Source organism: Varroa jacobsoni, unplaced genomic scaffold (genome assembly GCF_002532875.2).
Source record: "Varroa jacobsoni isolate VJ856 unplaced genomic scaffold, vjacob_1.0 scaffold_694, whole genome shotgun sequence".
Taxonomy (NCBI): Eukaryota; Metazoa; Arthropoda; class Arachnida; order Mesostigmata; family Varroidae; genus Varroa; species Varroa jacobsoni.
The window spans coordinates 62,104-85,826 of record NW_019213596.1 but is presented as its reverse complement, the minus strand read 5'-3'; the positions used below and the strand labels follow the sequence as shown (position 1 = coordinate 85,826).

The 23,723-nt window shown below is 44.8% G+C and overlaps 1 protein-coding gene and 2 long non-coding RNA genes across 3 annotated transcripts in view; 2 read left to right on the top strand and 1 right to left on the bottom strand.

The window, feature by feature from the left end:
• The window catches only part of LOC111262717 (uncharacterized), a 20,648-nt gene extending 8,388 nt beyond the window's left edge, over positions 1-12,260 (bottom strand). The window contains exons 1-3 of the long non-coding RNA XR_015312025.1: positions 12,091-12,260; positions 11,855-11,921; positions 7,453-7,701 (exon numbers count right to left, since the gene is read on the bottom strand). This is a non-coding gene — a long non-coding RNA (uncharacterized LOC111262717). The remainder of the gene's footprint in view (positions 1-7,452; positions 7,702-11,854; positions 11,922-12,090) is intronic.
• Positions 1-23,723, top strand: part of Mef2 (myocyte enhancer factor 2) — a 104,781-nt gene that overhangs the window by 35,116 nt on the left and 45,942 nt on the right. The window lies entirely within an intron of this gene.
• Positions 11,545-23,723, top strand: LOC111262720 (uncharacterized). Its single transcript, XR_002681811.2, has 4 exons — positions 11,545-11,682; positions 11,866-11,986; positions 12,258-13,447; positions 22,556-23,723. It is a non-coding gene; the product is annotated as an uncharacterized LOC111262720 (long non-coding RNA).

Sequence of the window (23,723 nt, the reverse complement as noted above, 5' to 3'; positions counted from 1 at the left end):
GCTGCAAAGGCGTTCGTGCTTCTGGCGCGACGTTTTAAACCATATGTGTCACAAGCGCTAGCGAACGATACACTCGAGAATGAAGGGCCAAGAATTATGGACATGTACCTTTCAAGGAGAAGATTGTCACTCTAAACAGCGTTGATTTCTACGAGCGAGCACACTTATATAGAACAACCCGTACGTTGAGGAAAGGTTGTAGTCGCTTTGAGGTGGCTAAGTGATTTGCAATTTTGCCCGTCCACCTTACAAACAAAAATAGCAATTCTTACTAGCGACTATTAGCTAACAAAAGTATCGCAAGTCGATCGCATATCTGTATCGTGGGTGCTAGAATAGATTACATATGCATTGAGTTCGACATACAATTATATCCTGTGGATTATATAAGAGTGTATCTACATATATTTCTGTGTCGCACAAAGGTGCGAAGTCGACTTCCAAGTGTGCAGCAAGACAGGTGTGGGCCATTTTGCCCCCGAGCTTTCTCTTAAGAAGTAAGCTGTTTAACGTCCGCATGAAACACCGTTAGTGTCCAACTTGGTCACGATCACAACCAAGTCTCGCCTAGCTGTCGCCAATTCCTTTAGCTGTGAAGTGCAGCTCTACTTATCGGCCGGTCGAGAACGGACACCTTAAACCCCAATTTCTCTTTATTGTCTGTGGAGCGCTTTGAAACTCTGGCAGTTTCGACGTGCCCCCCACATCGATTCAGCCTGGGGTAAAGTAGCTGTCCACTGGCCCTCTCGCCTCGTATCAGTTGGTCGAACTCACCCGCATTAATGAGCCGCTTGCCCGTTCAGGTGCAGCGGAGAGGTCTTTGGCTAGCAGGCGAGGTGTGGCCTTTTCGCTCTGCAGTACAAACAGCGTGGAGTGTTCAACTGGATGACATTTGTTTAGGCTCTTTGGGCCTCTTGCCTTTTCCAATTCGCCGTTAAAGCCTGCCCTGCTATGTAAGTATACGATACGATACGTGTCGTAAGAATACGAAGAGTTAGAAAGGACTGTGGCAGCGTATGTGGGCGGTGAACCCGTTTAACATGAATACGACCTTGGCAACATTTTAACACCTGGCTTAGCGAAATCACTGGGTCCGACCAGTCGCCTGCGTAACGTGCGGACCTTGCCTGCCTACCATACCTAAAAGTCGATTCAGAACTACTAGCCGCGAAAGTTTACCGAAATATGGGAAGAAAATGCCTGGTCACGGAGTTACAATGTGGTTAGGTAATGCTGAGCGCTACGATAACACCCATCAATTATCCACCCGTTACATTGATTAACAACTGTTAATACGGTGTCAAAGAAACGCTTGAACGGTTAAATGTATCTTCCTATCTCTAAACAAGTAAGTTAATTTCGCTTTGACCTGGCCGATTGCTGCTTGTCGTTGGAACAGATACTCGTCTATTGTGACGCTTACCCCCAAAAGAGTCACACAAAAGTAAAGCATCTAACCAATGCCATCGCCACAACCTTGTAATACTCAAGCAAAGTGTAGACACAAGCACCTGAGCTGACCGACTTGACCGATACGCTTGTTCCTTGCCTTTGTCTTGACCAGGCCCGACCAGCTCGCTCAAGGTCGTAACAAAAAAGCTCCTACCATGCCAAAAGGTTCACATTACTGGAACCGTTAAGGTTTTGCCCGCCAAGCTACATTTCTCAGCGAATCGAGGTATCCTTGCGTTTCGCGACAGGTTTTGCGTTCTCCGCATTTACATCAGCACGTTATAGCACTTAACTATTTCTATCCAGTAAACGGGGCTTATAACGGCATTCAGCATGAAGTCCTCAATAAACACTGCCGTAAAAGTTAGGATAATGTTAAAAGCTCACAATCAATTTTGTTTGAAACTTAATTCTCCGATTAGATATCTGCGCGCAAGACTTCCACAGCGTGGCCTTCGTATTGAAAGCGTATTAATTATTAGAAGCTTTTGGGCTACTGATTTCTGTCTTCTTCTGGCTTCTGTTTTTTATTTGGAGTGCAAAAATGGCGACGCTAGGTGCACAATTTAGATTTATAGGACAAGAACCAGCTGCACCCACAATTACTTAATTAACTTTCAAATACCTATCCACTTGTTGTTGTTATTCGCTGCCTATTGCTAATACAATAGAGAAACACAACAAGATAATATTACAAATAGTACCTCCGGGCTCCGTTGCCCCCCTCGTCCTCGGTTAAGTGCTCCTTTCGTTCTGGAATTTCTGACTCTGAAGCCAGTAGCAATACAGCAACAACTGCAGTCCGAGTTACCAGCTACCGTAGCTTCTATCGCGTATGATGACGCTGGTAACCTTGAAAATTTCTATGGGGGTCACGCACGTACTGCGGTGAAATTGGTCGACGGCAGCGGAGTGAAGTTCTCAGCACAGGGCCACTCCCGGTAGAGAGCTTGGGGAAAACCCCCTACGAATGAGTGAAGTGCTATCGAAGTAGAATATTGAATGACAGGCACACAGAGACAATATGACGGACCGAATCGACGAGTGGAACGTGGAGGTGGAGAGATACAATGTACTTGACGAGCACGAGCGAACGGAAAGGGACTCAGTAACATGTTTGGGCCCACTGGCTTTGCTGACACTAGACAGCTCTTCACCCGAAAGTTTGTTATTAGAAGAGGTAGCAAACGCTTTTTGTCGGCTGGCAGTGTTAGTTCGCTCGTGAAGAGCGAACGATGGGATGAAGGCCGACGGGCGACGATGTTTCTGAATCAAGCAACGCCAGTAGACGCGGGATAAAGCTTCTGTACCTTCGTGCACATTTCACTATGTCTGTTAAATAACGGCCTATAATACGCCGATATTATTCATTTTAATAGGAAACCCATATGTTCGTGTGACCATTAAGCTAATTACTGTGTGCGATGATTGAGTGTGAGTTTGATCGATCAATTAAATCATGGTTGACTAATGGCGAAGACAAGTGCCTGCACGATGCATAGCATGAGCGTTTCCAGTGTCTCAAAGGTCACGCATCTGTTTTTTATTCAGTTCCCATCCACTATGAGGATAACGCGTTTCGTCCCACCGTGCACAAAAAGACGTACGGTAGTTAACTCTATTTAAATAAGAGACAAAATACTATCCATTACTGCTACATCATAGCGTCATTTCTTTGATAACCAACAAAGTAAATATTTTCACCTTTAGAGTGATGTTCGATAATCCATGCTAAGCCATGTTGTCCAACCTCCGGAGACGACGGTGATCGCCTGCCGCTGGCTTCGATTCTTCCAACGATTCGCCTGTTCTGGGACCCGCGAGAAGTTCCCGGCACTTTGCCGAGCTGTTTGACCCACTCTGATACCTTATTCCGGTGCCCGATTTTCCTGTTGTTGCCGCTGCCGCTATTGGTGCTGACCCTGCTTGGCATCGTTGATTATTATTACTTGTCCGTCATGCAGCCGTTTGCCGAACGAGCCGCAATTGCACAGTCTGAGCAGACTCTGTTTACTCCATTCGCGGCATCGTGACGCCGGGCTGTTCAGCGTCACAGTAATGCAATAGGGGATGGAAGATCTGATGCAGTGTTCGAACGTTTGCAAGATCACTACAGTTACTTCACTAAAATAACTGCAGTACGAAGCAGTGACCGCTCGCTTGTTACAATGGAACCGTCGACTGTGGTGCTGTGCCACCAGCTACGTGCCTCCGCCTGTGAAAATGATGGAAGAAACTGGAGTGGATGCGCATCAGCGACGCTCCTGGGCCCCACATCGAGTTTACGACCGGGCCAACACTATGGCCACTGTCAATGCGTTACTACGGCGAATGCCTTAAACAGCATAACCAGCTGGTGTCGCCGTTAACGCTAGCCAGAACTATTGCGTAACCGAATGAGACGTCGCGGCCCACGTCTTGCCGCATCCGCTTCAACTACCCGTAGAGGCGGTTTTCGTGCAGTGATCCAGCGTTAAAAGGCAGAGTCAGGAGTATAGTGTTTGGCATCTGGCAGCCAGCGACCCAGGGGAGCAGCGGGTTGCAGTAGAACAAATAGATCTTTGCTGGCTAACCGGCTAGATATTAGCTATCTAGAGCGGTAACTATACTCCATATAGTCGTGTTCTAGGTGCTGCTACATAAACAAATTCTAACATCGTTGCGGCAATTAGTTCGTTGTTAATTAGAATGGCTGCTGCTGCTGTTGTTAGAGCTGCTTTTTGGTCACAAATGTATATCCGACGAACCGGAATATTTGCCTAATAGTTCGTTTGCATTGAAACGTTATGCAATGCTAATGAATACAGGATAACCCTGTTCCTATCAATTGTTTAGAAACACATAGTACTTGCGTACTCGTCACGCCAAATCGTGAAGGTGCAAAAGTTCAATGCTTCCCCATTTTACCTCGCACAGCCTGCTGCCTGCTGTCTGTTTTTTTATTGACTCTGTGAACATAAACAGCCAGTAGGGGTTGCTGATGCCTCTAACCCCCCGCCAGTTGTTACAATGTTCCAATGTGTAATATGATGATTTTCCCCTTTTTTCTCAGACATCTTTAGTAGAAATAGTTCACCGCTGAAGGTCCGTTCGCACTCTCTGTCTTGATTGTCAACGAACCAGCACGACTACTTAGGGCCCAATTGTTCGGTTCAGAACAGCTGGCAAATAGATAGGCCTGTCTCGTATTTAACGCAACGATAATGGCTGATTCAGTGACGCCAAGCCACACCAAGCATATCGAAGATGACGATGCGGAAATGGCGGGATCGTCACTGCCGACATTGTGCGGTGATGATAATAATGATGACGATGTCGTGTGTTGACGGAACCGCTATTCATAACCGTGACAGGGTAAGACAACGGAGTCAGCAAGAATCCTGGTGCTGGTCAGTAATGAAGCACAGCCAAAAAGCCTAAGTAGAGCTTTCTTCTTTCCCTAATATTCTGCTCTGCATCTTCATCCTTTTCTTCTTGGCGGTTTAGTCTTCGGTGTCGAACCTTCCGGTCTAGGATCGCTTTACCGTTTCTCGGATTCGTTAAGGTTTGCTTCAAAGTTGGCGTCCCTATAGGCTGGCCATGTTTAACCTATTCTCAGCGATTGGTACTGCCCTACTCCTGCTATCGATATTGTTGGCGTTTCTACCGCCGCTCGTGGCCTTCTTCATTTCTACATTTTCGAACCGCCCACCACTTTTCAAAGCAGTAGCAATGACAGGGTGTCACCATGATAGACGAAGTAACGAAGTCCGAACTTTTTGCGAGACGCTGCTTGCACAACCTACTTCCAGAATATTGCCAATGTTGATTGGGCAGTAAGTTTATAATCTCGGTAAGAGTCGTTGTTGTTTATCCTGTCCATATTTTTCCTATTACATGCTCGTTCTCATTCTGGAACTGTTTCATCCGTTGGCGACATTGCTATCGTTGGCGCTGGCGACGCTTTCCGATGATACGATTTTCTACGATAAGTTAGGTAGTGTTACGGGGGAAAAAGATGAAAACGAAGACGAAGAAAAAAATGCCTTCCTCAACAGTAGGGCCGTGAGACGCCGCCAGTCATAATAGCGTTGATAGCACTGATGCTTTCCTATTATAAGTTAATATATATAATAATTATATATAAGTTAATAGCTTTCCTATATCATACTACAACAATAAAATTTAGTAAAAATAGTACCACTCATGGTAAGGTGCAATGCGGCCAGGTGGATATATCATGAATACGCTGTTGAATCTGCCGGTATAAAGATACAGAAAAGGACGAGTTTGGGAGGAGTCCAGGGACGCGGATGAATCGAAAAGGACAAATGATATCAACGAACGACAAGTCATCCGCCTGAGCAATTACAGCGGAGACAATAATCAAAGTCCACCTGGTTGTTTTTCTTAAGTGTGGGGGCTACTGCATAACAATAATCCGTCGTTGATCGTAGTTGACAACGATTTTACTAAGCACGATAGCCATAGCAAAACTCAATGGCTAACAATAAGAGCAATGTACACACAAAAAACTTCTGAATGAATGCAAAAAGAACATCATTTTGCGAGGGTGCAATTCTTAGCCGGTTACAACTTTCATCAAACTGTGGCTGTGCCTAACCCCTTCTCTCAATACGATTTCGTGATAGTCCATTCCGTAACCATTCGTAGTAAGAGGGGTAATTATTAATCATTTGGCAATGGGTGGAAAAGAATCGATATAAAAACAAAAAAAAGAAGGTGTGTTTATCTTCATTGAACTCTAGGGGGTGATCGATCTAGCAAGCTTTAGCAGCATGTTGAAGTCATGAAATTAGAAGATGTTTACTATCTGGAAAAGAACGAACGCATTGATACGAAACGCATCATATGAGTGCATCGGCTAAGGATACGCCGGTCAGTGCAACAGCGACTTGAGCGAGTGGGGTTTAAGATGCGACACTGTTTAAAACAGGACACTTTTTGTTAAGGCTGTTGAAAGTATCTGTTGAGATTGTGAACGCACACAAGGTAGCGCATCATATCTCTACTATACTTATTATTTACGTACTTTTTTTGTATTTGAATGTTGAGAATAAAAATCCAGCGGAAACCGTGTACAGGATAGTATTTTCGATCATTTCCTTGCGCTGCTCGGTTCAATAGAACATACGTATTCAGCACAGAAGGCTAGATTCAGTAGTATATGTACTATAAACCCTCCATCTAACCTTCTTAACTTTGCTTGCAGGTAAGTACCCGATGCCGCCTCGATGTTTATTTGGATTGCAATACAATTGGACATTGGCCACTCAACGCAGTGTTCATGCTTAAAGTATAATCAAGATTCCTATGCAGAAAGGATTTAGTGGCTGTAAACGATAACCTTTGAAATCGTATCTCACGACTGGTATGCTCCTAATAATAATAATAGGACCAATTCAATTTTCCAGCTTTCACATTGACCTTTTGGTGAGTTCTTTGAGCTTACTCTAATGTTGTTAGCTAAAAGTTGATACCAAGTCCGTTTTTCCAGGTTCGAATACTTCTATCACCTAGAAGCATCGAATCCTGGCAGCGGCTTAGAGGGCAGAATTCCAAGATTAGCCTTTTCATCTACAGTGACTTACACGTAGCTATGTCCTACTAGTACAATTGTAACGAGCCTGCATCAGATCATTGTTTGTTCATGTACACGTTCAATTCCTTTAAAAACAACAGTATAATGGATTCAACCTTCTTTGCAGAAAAAAAAAAAAGCTTTCTCAAATTTCGAACGTTTCCACCCCGAACTCTTTATCAATATTAATAATGAAAGAAGAAAAGATAAGATAACGTTGACAAAAGCTGGCGCTCCAATTATAATCGCCATTACCATTGCGATGAAAGACCACTATCGTTACGATGATTCCGCTTGGCCTTTCTGTCCTTCTTGTTGCCGGCAGTGCTAATCTGACAATGTTACATTGGGTTGTTAGTCTTATCCTAAAAAAGATACTATATATATATATCCAGCATCATATATTAAAATTGCCTTACTTGTTATTATCGTTTAGCCGCTAAACCCTATCTGCTGCCGTAGCCGCTATAGCGCGCGAAGTTTTGCCTGACTTTCGCGCATCGTCTTCTCTTCGGCAAATTGCGAGTTGTGGGCTGGAATGGTGTACGGCTGCCGCCGCCGCTTCCTCTGAAGGTTCCCCTACTAGAGCTGATGACGTTACGCGACGGACTTCGGCAATGGGCAGGAAACCAAGACGTTTGCTGACCGTTTCTTTGCTACGAGTGGCACTGTTATTGTTGTTGTTGTTGTTGTTGACGTTGTTATTTCCGGCGTTTGCGAACACCAGACACAGCCATTAACACCGGGTTCAATTAACCCTTCTACTTTACTAGTCGGTACTGTTGCTGTGACAACCGTCGCCGGTTATAATTATTATATCATATCACATAGCAAAAGGCGACCGGGCACTAAGCGTTTTCTCGGTCCGCCGCTAACGGCAGGAGTAATATTTGTCTATGGTCAATTTTTATTTGCGTTGTTATTAATGAACTAGCTTAATTAAACAGCTAGCAAGAACGCTCGTTGAGTGCTAGTCGAACAATGGAATACTAACAATATTAATAGAAGCAAATGGAAATATTGTAACCCAGTAACGAAGTAATGGTAAGTAGAGTTTACTTGAAACGCAGTTGTTCTGGACGCATCTAGTGAGGCTAGCTACCAACGTGTTACCCAATAGTTATCGTAGTGGTTCGTCGTAGAAACAACGGTTCTCATACGGTTACTGTTTGCGTTTATGGTTTAGCGGCTGAAGATGACTTAACTATAGTGTAAATCTAGCCTTTCGTCACTTCGGGCTCCCGCAGCCCTATGAGAAAGTTACACGCGTCACTCACTCCCCTCTTCTAACTAACAACGGACAACTTCGTCTGTCGGCCTGGGAGAGAGGGAGAGAGAGAGAGAGAGAGAGAGAGAGAGAGAGAAAACGAAATTTCGAGAGAGGTCGTCGTATAAAAGTTGTCTGGGTGCGGCTCAATCTGTTCTTCTTGAATTGCCAAAGCATCTGTCAAAGCAAGCTTAGCCAAGCAACAGCTGTTTGCTCGTTTTTGTCTTCAATTGTCTCCCATGCCGCCAGCGGAAATAATAGACGGTCGATAACGACATCAACTCCAATAAGCTGGTTCTCGTCCGATTCTTTGAATGTCTGTTTGTCTCTCACCAGGCCATTGCCCCCACCAGCGTTAGTTAGGCCTCACCTCAACAAAGATAGCGGAGCGTAAGTCGTAGTTGTTTTAACGTATTGGCTGAAAAAAGTCAACGATCTGTACCTGTGTGCGTATATTTGTCTGTCCTTGTGTGTGTGTGTTTAACTGTGGGCCTGCCACTGTGTGTGCCAGTACAATGGACGCGGTCCATCATCAGGGACATGGGAACAGTCCCCAAGCAAGCGCCCGACAATTCAGCGCGCCAGCAAGACGTAAAGACCAACGTGAAGATAGAAGCTAAAAAGCCGTAGTTTTGCTGGTGGTAGCAGTGGAAGCCGAAAAACGGCAACGAAGAAAAAAGAGGGGCGAAGCAAGACGAGATGGATCTACCAAAATCCGTGCTCGAGGGTGACGAGGCAGTTCGCAAGTATAGTTTCGCTGCCAACCAGCAGCAATACGGAGCTGTGGTCGTCGTGGTCACCACCCTTCCCTCCGATATTGCCCCTGTTTTGCCTCCATCACCAAAACCGTTACTACTGTGCGAGGAGGAGGAGGACCTACCACCGAAGTGACCGTTCTCTGCCGCGCCGACTGACGCTGATCCATCGGGACGATTGAGCAATCGTGGCAGATAGTGAAAGTGCTTACTCATCCAACAACCACAGCATCAGTAAGAGCAATGGCCCGAACAACGGTCATCGACCGTTAATTTTTTCGCTACCACTAACCACCACCCCAATGGCAGCCGCGCTCTTAGGGTTACCGACTACTGGCAGCTAGCGCAAAAGGACGCTACATCCACGGTTCCATCTCGCGCTGTTACAGCTGCTGCTGCTGCCGCCGCCGCCGCCGCCGCCATTGCTGTGGTCAGGTAGTGTAATGATTTACACGTTGCCCGCTCTGTATACACGCGACATCAGTAGCAGCGCCACTGTGGATATGTCGAGTCCTGCTAAAAAGTTAACGAAAAACCCCTTACGATACAGTATTACGTTGTACAGCTAGCTGGTAAAATAATGCCTTGATAAGATGGGCTGGTGCCTGCTAGCAACAGTAGGTAATGAGCTGCTATTCTATCATAGTGTATAGTGTAGGGTATATAAAACCTTCACTAGTACAAGCTGGAGGGCTCTGCAGGCGAAGACGTTTACGTTTGGATGCCGCCGACATCGTCTCATTGCTGCGCCGGCGATGGCACAGCGTATACCTGTTGACTTTTGGTTAACGTTGGATGCTTGTTGCTGCTGTTGTTGTCGCGGCAGCGCTGGTGACGTTTTCGGCCAGATGTTCAACAGGTGTTCTGTTGATAGTGTTGGTGCCGACATACGGGAACAACTGGCAGAGAAACAAAGTCAACGACCTGGCCAAAAAGACAGTGACACAGGGAGCTGCGTTGACGGAACGGAGAAAATGGAAAAAAAGCAAAAGTTTTGTGTACAGTTATAGCAATAGGCTTGAACGTAGCAAACGTCCTGTCGTTATGTCGCAGGTGTGTGTATAGACCAATCAAAAAGTAAAAAGGAGACAAACGCTGTGTCGCAGTGCCATTAGATTGTCAACTTTGTGCAAAGAGCGCGCACACAAACACGAAACAAGAACAGAACCGACATCTATAATGGTCAGAACAATGGCAGGGATGGTGTTGGCATTAAGAAGGTAATGATAAACGAAACGCGCTGTCTATCTCCCAACTTTTTTGTAACGTTTCCTAGTTACTGTTGTCCCATCAACGAAAACGTTGCTTTTTGCCAAACTGTGGCACTATGCACAGCAGTGGCCAGCGTCGAACACCGAAACAGACAATTTCATAGACAGGCTGTGGAGGCTAGGATGTCAACGAAGGCGTCATATTGTCATGGGGCTCCTGATGAGTAGAACGTCGAAGAAATCGACGACTCAAAGCGTATACACGGCTGATAAAACGGGAAGACACACAGAGCTATAACTAAGTAGGAAGGGTCAACGAGTTCCAGCCTGAACGAAAAGGTATGCTGGGGTACCTGTTGATTTTGCAGAGTGCTCTTACAAGTGAAAGTACGGGGGGCAAGAGGGATTCTCATTGAGAGAGAATGCAAATTTGTCAATGACATGGGGTTTCCTTAGTTTAGTCAAGATTTTGGGCTTGCACTTACATATACGACATATTCACTGAAAGGTCAAGATGAAGTCGGATGTGGCACCAAACTTTCTTCCCACCTTCCGTCGTTATCTATCGCTAGCAAACAAAGTAAGTTTAACTAGCTAATGAAGGCAGGATAAAGTCTTGAATGAATTGTCAGCGACTAAAGCGCTCATCAATTTTTGGCCTACACAGCAAATTAGACAAAAAGAAGAGCAAACGCTCGAACTTTCAGCTCTAAAGGTCGCTGCTCTGTTCCATGAAAGGTTTGTTGTTAACACACTGTTTGCTTCTCTAAGACACTTCAGAAACATTTAATGTTCGTCAATGGCAGTGACATAAAAACAGTGACGAAGTTAGAAATATAAATCCCAAACATAGCCTGGGGGCTTGCTTCGTATCCGTTGTCCAAATGAAGATGCCACAGGAGGAGGAGATCATCCAGGCGAATCGTCCTACGTCTTGTTTTTATCTATCGTTGTTGTTTTTCGAAGGTGATACGAATTTGGGTTAGGGGAGCACCCCGGCTAGTAACAAGACGCTGCTGACGTTGAGTCTGGTCATGGCGATATCGATGGCAGGATATTAGATCGGCCCACAAGGCTCGCTTTCCCTTCACAGCTGAAAAACGTCAAAGTCGTTGTCTTGATAATTATGTGTAGTTGCTAATGCTGTTTGTTGTTTGTGTTGCCATTCGTGGTACTGGTGCAAAATGTATGAAACACAAGTGAGGTCTGCTCGATTTATTTTATCTACCGGGTATGCGTGCGTAAAGTAACGCTGACGATGGCAACATCTCCCACAGGCCGAGTGCTGTGAATGAACAACAACATAACGATAGCGTCACAACAACCCCGTTGTCAACAACTCGAACGTCGGTCAATGCTGTTACTTTTGCTGCTGTCAACGTGTTAGATTATGCTGATGGTCATGGTGATGATGAGGTATAGTTTATCTCGCGAAAATAAACTAGTTAGATATATAATTTCCAATATCAGTCGGCCCCGACATCCGCTATGCAGTGGCACAAAATACCACTATTAATAATACTAATAATCATATTCTACTTTATGATGCTAGAGGGCTGAGAGTCGATTTTTTCTTGCCTATTATTACCGTTCGTTCAGACGGCAGCTGTCGGCAACGGCTTTCGCTTGAAGGCAGACCGCCACAATTGCACCAGCTTCAGCATCAACAACGACGACGGCAGTTTCGCCCACGATGAAATATGCGCACATAACCGCAGAGGTAAACAAGTCTATTAGGGGCAATAGCGTGGTAAGCTAAGTGTTATATGTCACCGGTGAATACAAGACCTCTCTTACCTGCCTAATACATACAAAGCCCCGTACCTGCTGTCACTACCTGAAGTCGTAATCGTAACCATAAACGTAATTGTGATTAGCTGATTCTGAAAGAGACTCATCTATGACGACGGTAGCAACAAACCCGCGGGTGACAATGACTCGGCGTAACTTTCACGCAACAAATAAACTATTTCGAGGGTCTTTTTTTGCAGGCACGTTGAGAACGAAGCGGCGTCTGTCCGACCTGGAACAACCGACAAAGTGTCGACTATCTTCGTAGTACCTGAAATGTTACTTAGGACGGCGCAGTCAATGGAGTTCTTCGGTCAAGATTGTTGATTTGTGGCCGTTAACTTATCTGACATTTCGATTACCTTGACTATTTTAACTTTCTCTTGTCACATGTACTTTTCTATGTCAAACTAAAAATCAAACTTTATCTATACCCAATATATATCGCATAAGATTTGGGAATCTAGCAAGCAATATGCCTTTTTGTATAGACTATTTAAATAAATGTTTCGAGTTTTACGTTCGATTCTACCGTCGACAGGTGATGCCCCCTCCCCAGCACAAAAAAGAATCGTATGCTTCAAATGTACACCACTTCACGTGTCTGTTAGCTCAGTAGACAAGCAATGCACCGGCCGAAAAGCAACTAGAAACACTCGTAGTCATGTAATGGAACCTTGTAGCTTATTTGTTACCGGACCATTGCTTTTTTAAACCACTTCATATGTTATCGAAACTGAGGAATAAAAGAAAAACTCCATAAGTAAGTAGGCAGCAAAACAACGTGGAGCGGTACCTACTTTGTACGTCTGCATCCTCTACATACGCATCTTACGTGAGATGCCAAGTTATCAAACGTCATGGTTCCACTGCGGCCACCGCTATATTTCCTTTACTGCATAGCGCTTTCACTATATGTTAGCCCCGCTATTGCCGTCTTTGTTGACTGATGCTGATGTCTGCGGTGATGATTTTGCTGGATCGTTGTTTACCTTGTGTACCTTTTTGCGGAATGCTTCATCGTAGAGAGAGAGAAAAAAAAAAAATAAAAAAACTTTGTCGCCTATGACTCTGATATGATACTGTCGGCATCATTGTTGCCACGCTGTGCTTGCGGTAGTATTGAATGGAACTGCTGTACGGGTTACGCAGAAGTTTATGTGTTGGTGTGTTTTTCTAAGCTAGTGATGTTTACTGGTGAAAAAAAGTAAAAAAAAAAACAGGAAAAAACATAACAGCATCTAAGATAAAAAAAAAGCAAGCAGCAGAAGACAATGAACGAAATAGAAATCGTGATATGACTGTAATAGTACAACGACCAAAACAACGGTAGACCTACGGTTTCTGCTGGGTTTCTGCTACGCTCGTTTAATGATATCTACTCCTCCAGGTTGGCTTTTTTTCCGTTGCTGTATCTACAGTTTTTTTTTTTCCTAATTTTCCTTGGCCGTTCGCTTTCTTACATTTATTCAGTTTGTTTTTTTTTCATTTTATTAGTGTCCGAACGATCAGAGCGACTAGCCAGCGCGATGTCACCGGCACTCCGCTGTCGCTCTTGGTGTTTCTCTGCGCCATATTGTTACCACTGATACAAGTATCTTGTCGAGGCGGCTTTGACTGGCTAAGGGTCGATGGGTAATATTCGCAGGCACCTTTACCTTTTCAACCGGTTTAGTCGGTAGTAGTCGTGACGATCTTGTTGTGTGCTAGTGCCTATGATATCATCCTGCTACGCTATTCAATGCTGCCGGGGAGGTAGCTATCTCTATCGCTGTCGTTTTGCGTTTCGTTGTTGTTATTCGGTTTTTGTTGTTAACGGTATTGTTTTTGCTGTCGTTGTAGTGACAGTGGCGGCTGCAACTCTGTAAGGGTTGCCCTGATCCCCTGTCTTGAACCCCCCTCTCAGCTTCCAGCGGCCAACAACGACCGGTCGCCCCACTAGTGTGGATGAACAGAGCCAAGGTGGCGCGCGCCGCCATGCAATGGCCGCCCTTGTGATTCAGCCCCGCAACGGTTGCGGTAGCAGCGACGCTAGGAAACTACGACAGCAGCAACAGATCAGCAGCGGTAGTAGCAAATTACGCGCCGATGCCGTTAACTTACAATGGTGATACGACTATGTTGACTACGGCGACGATGCTGTTATTATGTTGTTGTTTTTTGTCGTCATACCCCCTCGCGCCGCTTCCCTGTGGAGCTGCGCTTGATCAGACCAGTACGCTGATTTGGCAGGACTGGATCTCTGGCTGGACAGGATCCTGTGTATGTTAACCTGTCGTGTTGCAAGAAACATGGAAAAACTTGAAAACGCTATTTTGTAATTGTCCCGCCATTTTGATCAGCTGGCATCTCTTGCCCCAATATCGATATATATACATAGCGAATAGAGTGTACCCCATTCCGATATCGAGGGCAAGTGCACCTGCAACAGTTGTGCTAGTTGCTTGCGTTATTATGCCACCATCTACATTCTCTGATTTGCTGGAGTCGTACTGTAGGAATAAGTTGGCCTTCTTCTAAATATTCACAGACCTTTAGGCAACGTGGTCTGGGTAGCTGCTACGTAATCGCTTTAGCACATTGCCATGATAACATGCGGCCATTGCTGGCTCATATTTCAGCATTCGCAATTGGATACTATGGAATATAATTACCGTATCGTTTCTTAGTCCTGTTGAAGAAACCACGCAAGACCCTCTCTGGCTACATTTCTTGATGGGGGCAGGTCTTCGATGCCATATTGAAGAGGTGATTGCGGGTACCCGCTCACACATTAATAATAATAGGCAAAAACGTTACAGATAGATGCATTTAAAAAATACTCTATACTCGTTTTCCCTTACGTACAATATAATCTCGTAGTGTTTGAATGAACACAATGCCCTCTAAGAACCGCTGGAGGGCAAGTCAGCCCCGAGCATGTTTGCTCCTTTACTCTGCCCACTAAATATTTAGGAAACGGGGTAGGAGAGGGTTCGCTCGCTCGTGATGAGGCGATGGCGTATTTGGATACATTAATTAATGAGATAAAAATGAATTAATGAAATTGACCGTTCGCAAGTGAGCCATCGGACTAATTCTAGTCAGTTGCAATGCTTCGCGATTTCTACTAGTGGTTCCTTTGATATGGCTGGAGTTACCGCGGGGGGGGGGGGGGAAGGGGGAGACCGCAGCACCGAAGGGAGGTATTACGACGAGAGGCAATATACCGGCGGCATTTACTATACGAGACGAATATTGTTTGTACATTCACATCTACCTGTTAGCGTCCGTCTGGCTAAAAGATGCTCAAATAAACCCCGAAGAGTAAGACCATACTTTCATCGTATACAGTCGAATACTACTAAGCTGTTGTCATAGGTGTGCTAGGTGGCGAGGCGTTCACGAAACGAACCAGGGTAGGTAGAGTCTCATATGGAAAAACTGGCCAAATCCGCACGCAAGTGAATATGATTGAGAAAGACTTGACATCGATACGTTCTAAATAGTCTTCATTCTTAAGCGGGCACAAGAACGAGTGTTACGTAACGTTTTTTTGTCCTGCCACTTATCACTACTTGACATTGAAAGCATGCAAGCACGTAAGAACTTCCAGACGATCAGAAATAACTTCATCAAGCATAATATCAGTAAAGAGTTACAAGCATATGTGAGCCCTCTTTGAACGAACTTAACATCTAATTAGCTGAACCTCAGTAAAATGAAATCCATTTGTTTTGTGACCTCCTGTAGAAGCTTTAACTTGAAATTGAATTACTACTTCGAATGATACAGATCACAGCTTTGGCTCCTGCAACATTTCATTATTTGTTACTATCATCCGATGAGTATGTTGTGCCTTCGTGTTATCGCTCTGATATCCGTATTGTTACCGCTTATCTATACAGCTGTAATTATTACTATCATTCGCTGTCAGCCTTTTAGCCTACATGTACAATAATCTATCTCAAAGTTCGACTGCCATCCAGTTGCCCGCATGTGATGTTACTAACAGCGATCTTGCCTCCTTTTGCGACGACTTCGATACAAGTAAAGATAATAGTTGATAATGACGCTGATGTTGATTATACTGGCGATTCGGTTAATTTCGAATGGGACCATGGCGCGAGGCATCCCGCCGAGCTGCGACGTTCCGGCCTTTCCGGTCCTGCAGCGTCAGTAGTACTAGTGACGTCGGCTGCCGACAACAACAGCGGCAGAGGGCCGTGGCCAAAACCATCGGTCCCGTCGGTTCAACGCGGGGGCAAATCTGAAAACATTGCACCTCGTTCATTCTTCTTCAGCAGGGCCGCTAACGTTACCAACGGCAACAACACGGCATGGCAAAAGCAGAACCATCAGCGGGTGCACTGGCCGCAACGTCGCTCAGCATCGTGGCAACAGTCGTAGTCTGGAACAAGACTTCACGAAGCTGGAATTGCTGACGGCCTGCGTCGTTCACTGGCTGAACCCCCGGTTTAGCCCCATATAACGGTGAACGCGTTAGCGCTAATACACAGACACAGTATATGGTTTTAATAGTCGTTACGTTAATAGTAGTTGTTGTTCGTAGCGGTAAGTAACTCTCATGGATATATAAGAACGGCGATTTGGTGGTTCTTCTATCTGAAAAATGCCGTTACCTGGTAGGTGCTTGTTCCCTAAAAGGCTGTCGCATTGCTTAAGAGACGCGGGAGATGACACTCGATGAGATTGTATGTCGGCATGTATGTGTTTAAGAAGATGGCGTTGAAGAGCGTTAATCTAAAAGCAAGGCCGGAAACTGTAAACGAACTGGGGAAAGCTGATTAACCCTAAGTTGACGCTAGCGTCTAGCGTAGTCACCTCTCGATGTGTACGGTAAATGTCACATAACACATGAATGCGAATTAAACGGTATGATAATATAACTTTGTGAGGCTCATTATCGTTGCTGCAGGTCAAACGCGGTTGATAAACAGGAGATATAGTTAACAAACCACGTCTTTCGTTTTTGTTTGCTGTAAAAGAATTCAAACTTTTACTGCTAAACGTATCTGGTAATAAAATACACATAATAGTGGCGGCTATGCTCAAAAACAAAAAAAAAAATTGTAATTTATGTTAAAAACTCGTGTCGGCTAGAGACAAACATTGTTTGAGATTTGGCGTCAACGTTTAGATTCATCTATTTAACCTACTTATTTGTTTAAGGCAAGGCGAGGCGAACAGAATAGTGGCCGACTCTTTTTTATTGATGACTACATCTCTTATAGATTAATTCGTCATAGAATGAAACGAAAAAAAAAGCATGGCACGGACGATAACGACAATTCCGATGCTGTTATTGGCTCTCACTCTAAAAATTTTTTTTACGCCTAACGCCACACGATCCAAGCGTCCTCTACAACGCGTACCGGTTTTTAGCAAACTAGAACCACCCCGCCCACCGCAACAGAGTGACACTCACCACATCCTGAGCAGATACAGAGTGCAATCCTTACAAACATTTGAAGCCGAAGTTTGAGAGCGTCTGTCTCATACAATGGGTCCTCGATAGAAGTATATCTTCGACTTTCTTTGAATTGCAACGGAAGCTGCAAACCTTCCGCTGTGGTAATACGACAGCACTTCAGCTACTAGAAGCCACGAGACCCGTGCGCTCAGTTTGCCCTTCTATTTTCTCTTCATCTCTCTCCCTTTTTTCTTTCGCGACCGATCCGTCGTTCTTTGCGGTGAAATCGTGTTTACCCAGCAAACTTCCTACGTCCCTTCATGGCTCGTCCTTAGACCTGCCTTTACATAGACGATATTACGGAGCGGCGGGGCATTGGCTCTGTAGAACAGGAAAACGGGATAATTAGAAGGCAGCAGGAAAGGACGTCTGGAGCGGAATGAGCTGGGCAGAAAGCCGAGGAATGAATAAAGAAGCTGCTTGATGTCGTCGTTACCTTCTTCAAGCGAAGGCGTCCGAGAGCTCCTCCCGTTGCATTAGTGGCAGATTGCTTGCCGCTACCGCTATTCAGCAAGCTCGTTCGAAAGGGGAATCGGAGGAGGATCAATACAAGAGCCGAGTCGAACTCCCAGCCCGCGTAGATGAGTAACTTACCCGACGGGAGAAAAGGAAAAAAATCGGGCAAAATCTCAAGCGAGGTAGGGCAGAAGGTGTGATACCTTGGTCTAGCGAAATCCCATCGGAAGAGTTCGAGCGTATGTTCAAGCGAGATGTGTTGGGAAAAGGTCTGAAAAGGACGTGGACCAACCCGGTTGATGATCAGGTTTAGAACGAGGAATGGACGGGCCTGTTTGGTTAGGAAAGGAGAGTGAATGTATGTATAGGTGACCGCGGAAAGCTTCGGTAGCGCAATACTGCCTTACTATTATCACTTATTGACAAAGAAAAGAACACTAAAAAGAAGATTAAGATGAAGTTGAAAGGATGGAGAAACGGAAGACTTAAATGGTTATAGCAAACTAAAGCATGCTAACGATGAAGCTCGCTCACTCCATGAAGCTGTCAGGATTTAACGGACTATTCTAGCCGGAAGTATATAACAGAGCAGTTAGCCCAAATCAGTACCACAGGAACCTATATAATAGTAGATTGCTGGACAAGGCGTGCTGAAGGTAGCAGTGCACGAAAAATTCAGACTTTGGAACTTTAACTGTGATATTAACATGATACAGCACTAGTGTTTATTATCCGTAGCATATTCCAATAAAATACGATTGTGGTAACGCAGACGATGGCACGTTCAATGGGGTCTTGTCGTTTGGGGTTTTAGTTGCTGGGCCACTGACAGCCATTAGTTCTTCGACTGTTTGTGAGCCATGACGTATTATGCACATGCTTCAGAAACACGCTAACGTAATGCATGATGTGGTAGGAGGAAGAAACATAGAGCAGACTGAGGAAATGTCTGCGCAGCTCAAACGTACATTGTAAAAGTAATCTGCAGCAGTCGAAGTGATTTATATCATTAGCCGCTCTCAAAGGTTTTAAGGCGATACTGTCTCTCAGCGCCCACAGACTATCGAAAACATGAAGCACTGCGCGACGTGGTGTGATAAAAAGAAACATCATACGCTATACGACATGTCTTCATCGGCTTGACTCTATCACTCCATTAAATTTTTCATCATTTCTCGTGTCGTTCGAATTTTCCGGGCTCTGTGTTTTCCGGCGGGGTAGTGAATTGTTTTACCCCTTCTATTTACTAGGCCCGATATCTCACTCACACAGCTCAAAATTTCCCAACTCGCCGAAGCGGTACGAGTGCCGCGCGTGCATTAAAAATGAATCGAGAGAGAGAGAGAGAGAGAGAGAGAGAGAGAGACATCAGAAAATTGACCCGTTCCGCGAACAGAAAAGCTGCGAGAAGCTGTACAGAGAGAGGTGCAAGCGAGAGCGGCAGACCTCTAAAAGGCGGAATTATGAAGAATGAAGGACGCCGGCGTTAGGACAAAAATGATAATGCCATGGAGTCGTAATCGTACAATAGTTCTACTTCATCGAGCAAATAAAGCAGTGGTGAAGAGCGGCAAATAGCATAAGGCCATAAGGAAAATTGGCTTTCCTTCTGTCAACTTCGATTTCACGCTGAGTGAACTACCGCCAACAAAATATCGAAAAATTACACTAATGCTTTATAGACCTTACATGCATATAGCAAGTTAGCCTTTCCTCAGCCTGTCATATACCGCTGATGATTCGATCTCATTAACTTGCAGGTTTTTCTATGATAATCCACGATCCGTCTTGAGGGTTAGGTGCCCGCATAGATGTTGTTGCAAGCTGTAACGACTGGCACCCTTCGGTAAATTTAAGCACAGCCAGACCCGCTGTTTTTGTCAGCTTTATTTTCAAGAGAGAATTGTACTCACAAATTCAAACGTAAATGACATTTTGCCATTGTAATAATAGCAAGCACTCTGTTATTTGGTGAGTGTCTCGGCTGCGTGATTCTTTCGTTAGACGACCTTACCCCTGATTTTAGCTGAAAAACTTCATATCAGTGCCGTTTTTTGATTGGCAGCGTCCACGTAAGTCGTTTGTTGGTGAAGTTCCGAAGGTCGATAAAGCATGCTAGCGACAGGTGCGTCTGCGCCTCAAAAGGCATTGGAAGACACATTAAAAAGAGAATCGAAAGCACACAAATGCTTCTACAAATATAAAATAAATATTCTGTTTTATTCTGTGCGTCAGAAAAACGAGGGATAGTGATCACTTAGCGCGTATTTGGGTAATATACAAAGATGAAGGGAAACGTGAAGGCAAGCGTGCCAACCCACCCCCGCTTGCGTTGATCTATAAAGTGTGGCAAACAGTACGGCGCGAAAGAGACGTGATCCCCAAATGTCACGCGGCTTTTCAGCGGGTGACAAGGAAACGAAAAAAAACATTGCGAATTCTAGGAACAGAAAGCGGGATAGCAGAAGTTCATTGCTGAAATGAGAATGAAAATGCACCCGGCGTTATTTTGGAGTGACTGGATCTCTAATAACTGGCAACGGCGAATACTGATAACGGAACTGAAGATTAAGCAATTCTTCTACGATCGAAACCCAATCGATATATGGTCATACCATGAACCACGAGAGAATCCAATCCATTTGTGGGAAGTTTTAACCAAGATTAAAACGTCTTCACTTAGCTGCAATAACACTTTTCAGAGATATTGCGCTGTTAGTATGCCACCCCGCAAAAAGATACCGTAAGTTCGTACTACGTATGGATCAAACTGGCGTTTCTCTTACCAAGTAGTATACTTTAGGACATACCTATTTTGTTTCGTTTTTTTTTTTGCTAGCAGTTATTAGCTAGGCAGTTGTTAGCAAAGAAAAGCACCTATCCATTCTATACGACGGCTATACTTGGCCAAGGGGGAGCACTTTGTCAAAATAGGCATTTCAGCTCGGGTCTGAATCGTTAATATCAGTGGGTACGCACCGCTTTGAAACACCTTCACTGACCGAAGTCTGTCTCGCTGACTAAATGTTGACCGAACGAGACCCGCTGTATACATCGTCTCTAAAAGTCCTTTACTATCAATTTCAGCGTGGGAAACGCCTCTTGTTGTCCGTAGAGTTTGAGAGCACCATTATAACTAGCACCGCTGACGATTGCTGCTCAAATAAAATAACCGTAACCAGCAATTATCACAGTCGACCCCATTGACTAGTTCCTTTCGTAGTCGGGTCTTCCCTTCTGCCTCCAGAAAAGGGGTGATATCGACACACTTAGAATTCGCCCGAGCTCCGTCATTGTTCTAACTTCAGTCAACACGAGGTACCACTCGAGCTGGATAGGCCTGAAGGCCACAAATAGAAGTAAACTATTCAGATTGAAGTGATCCGATCTATTATACTTGCCCGTCCCTGTTCTTATTGTGCCCCATGAATTATTTCGGGTAGAAAAATGCTTGCCCGTTCATAAATTGCCGTTATCAGGTCCAAGTGTACATCATTCGTTGATATTCCATGTAACGAACAATAAAGCGTATGAGTCACCACTGCTTCTTTGCAAATCCCACAGCATGAGCAGAGCAGTAGTCACTGCCACAACAGCAAGTGCTAGAAGAATACTTCCATTCCGAGCCCTTTCATATCCAGAGTGCGGAAGATCAGGGAAGAAATGTATAGTGAGGAGCCACTCATTAACCTTTTCGACTTCTCCACTAGGGTGCGGCCGCAGACTCTCGGCGGGTTTCGCGCAATAGATGTACGACGAGATCTTCATTCCATTGCCAGTCTTTCCCTGCTATTATTATGCATTCTCATAAAGCCCATTTTTGGCAACCAGAGTTATAGCTTTGAGTCGTTCAACTGTGCATTCAACAGCCGTCATCGACTGGGCATCGACCAGAAGGAATTTACGGAGCGCGGCCACGGTCCTTTATCTACTAATACATAATGACAAGCGTTACCCGGCGGGAGCTACATGTTGCAACCTTTTTGTTACAGTATTTCATATGGCCTGTTCGATACATGGAAGGATGAGCGGTTTCTGTTGATCCGGTGCGTGGCAGCTATTGTTATCCGGTTGACGATAGCTGTTAAGCGAAATCAAAAGGTGCTCTAAATATGCAGCTATTGTGACAAGAAGGCCACTGTGGCAAAACTAACTGTTACGCCCTTAACGGTAAATGTGTTCATTCTCCCAATATGTACGATTATGAAATAGGTGTTTAGCGTTTGTGTTTCTGTTTGGGAATACTAAGGGCAAACCAAGTAGATATGTTTCCGCTCTCATGCAGAAAATCTTCGATAAATAAGCAGGAACGGTCGAAGAACAGTCAGGCTCTCTCCACTAGGGCACCGTTATTGGCATATAACACAATAAGCCTAATTGTAGGTTAACACGCTTTTTTATAATGTTCATTATTGGCATGAAACGAGCTTTTTAGGGTCAATTTTTCTGCCGAGTATAACTACGCCGGCGACACCTAATCTGATCTATTCAATATTTACATCTCTATTAGGAAAATGTGCAAATATCACTGATAAAACTTAAAGAGACAGTTTGTATTTGTTCTGACAGCTGCTTCGTATCGATATCGCCACAGCGAACACCGCGGAGTGGATCTTTCTGTTGCTCGACTTGGCTGATCATAAGCCGCCGCCGCCGCCGCTGTATTTTTGCCCCCAAGGATAGATCCTAGGGCCACATCAGCGCTCGACTGCGTGGTCTAACAGAATTGAGGCGAGTCATCTTCGAGTTCATCTGGGGGCAACAAGTGGATCATCGGGAACCGGTTCGCCCTGCGCGATGCGAGTGCTTTGTCCTCTACGTAGCTCGGGGCCTGTTGGTTTAGATAAGGCAGAACAGAGCTGATCATTTAAGGTAGGACGACAGTTGAATAGTACAACATCAACGGGAAAGACCCAATGTTTTTGCTGCCATCGCTTCTTTTGCTATCTTCACTTGCCGTTGTTCCTCCCTTTACCGGGATAATGTGCTCGACATAGATAATAACCTGTGATGCCATCGAGTAAGCTCCTGCTGCCACCCCCGCCACCGTTGTTAAAATTTCATTGAAGTACTGTGCAGCGTGCAGGAGCCAATGAGTCCAACGGAACGAACGAAAAAGGTCGCTTGAAAAAAGACCTACGAGAAACGAAGCGCGATTTTTCGTAAGAACGAGGACAATACCTTTATGTCGGCCTTGCGGAGCATTTTAAAGCTGCGCTCAGGTTAGGGACGAGGCTGACTATCAAAGGTTATTGGGTTCATGATACTCACAACTAGAGAGCATCATACTAGCTGCCGATGATGACCCGGCCGCCGCAGATGGTTGGTCCTTAGGAACGCTGAAATTCTAGGCACGTCCACAGAGAGAAAAAAGACGCGAAAACTAGGCAAATGTCCGAGTTCTTCCGCTGTCTGTTTTTCCAAGTCTCTAGTTTTTCGGGTCTTACGTGCAGTACCAATGTCAAGCACTACTTCAGACCCCGGTCCAGACTCCAGTTGGCACTACCCGAAATCTCAGCACATGTAATTACGCAGGCGGCAATAATTTTTTGCGACTCTTTGAAAAAAAAATGTAAACAAATCGCAGAACCTCCGAAATGTCTAAGTAGGTTGTAAGAGTAGAAGTCTTACTTTTCGGTTAATACGTTAATATCCGTTTATATCACTAGCAAATTTGATTAATAAAATAAATGTTCTATTTGCTGCAAATTTTACACCGGCAAGTGTTACAGCTCAG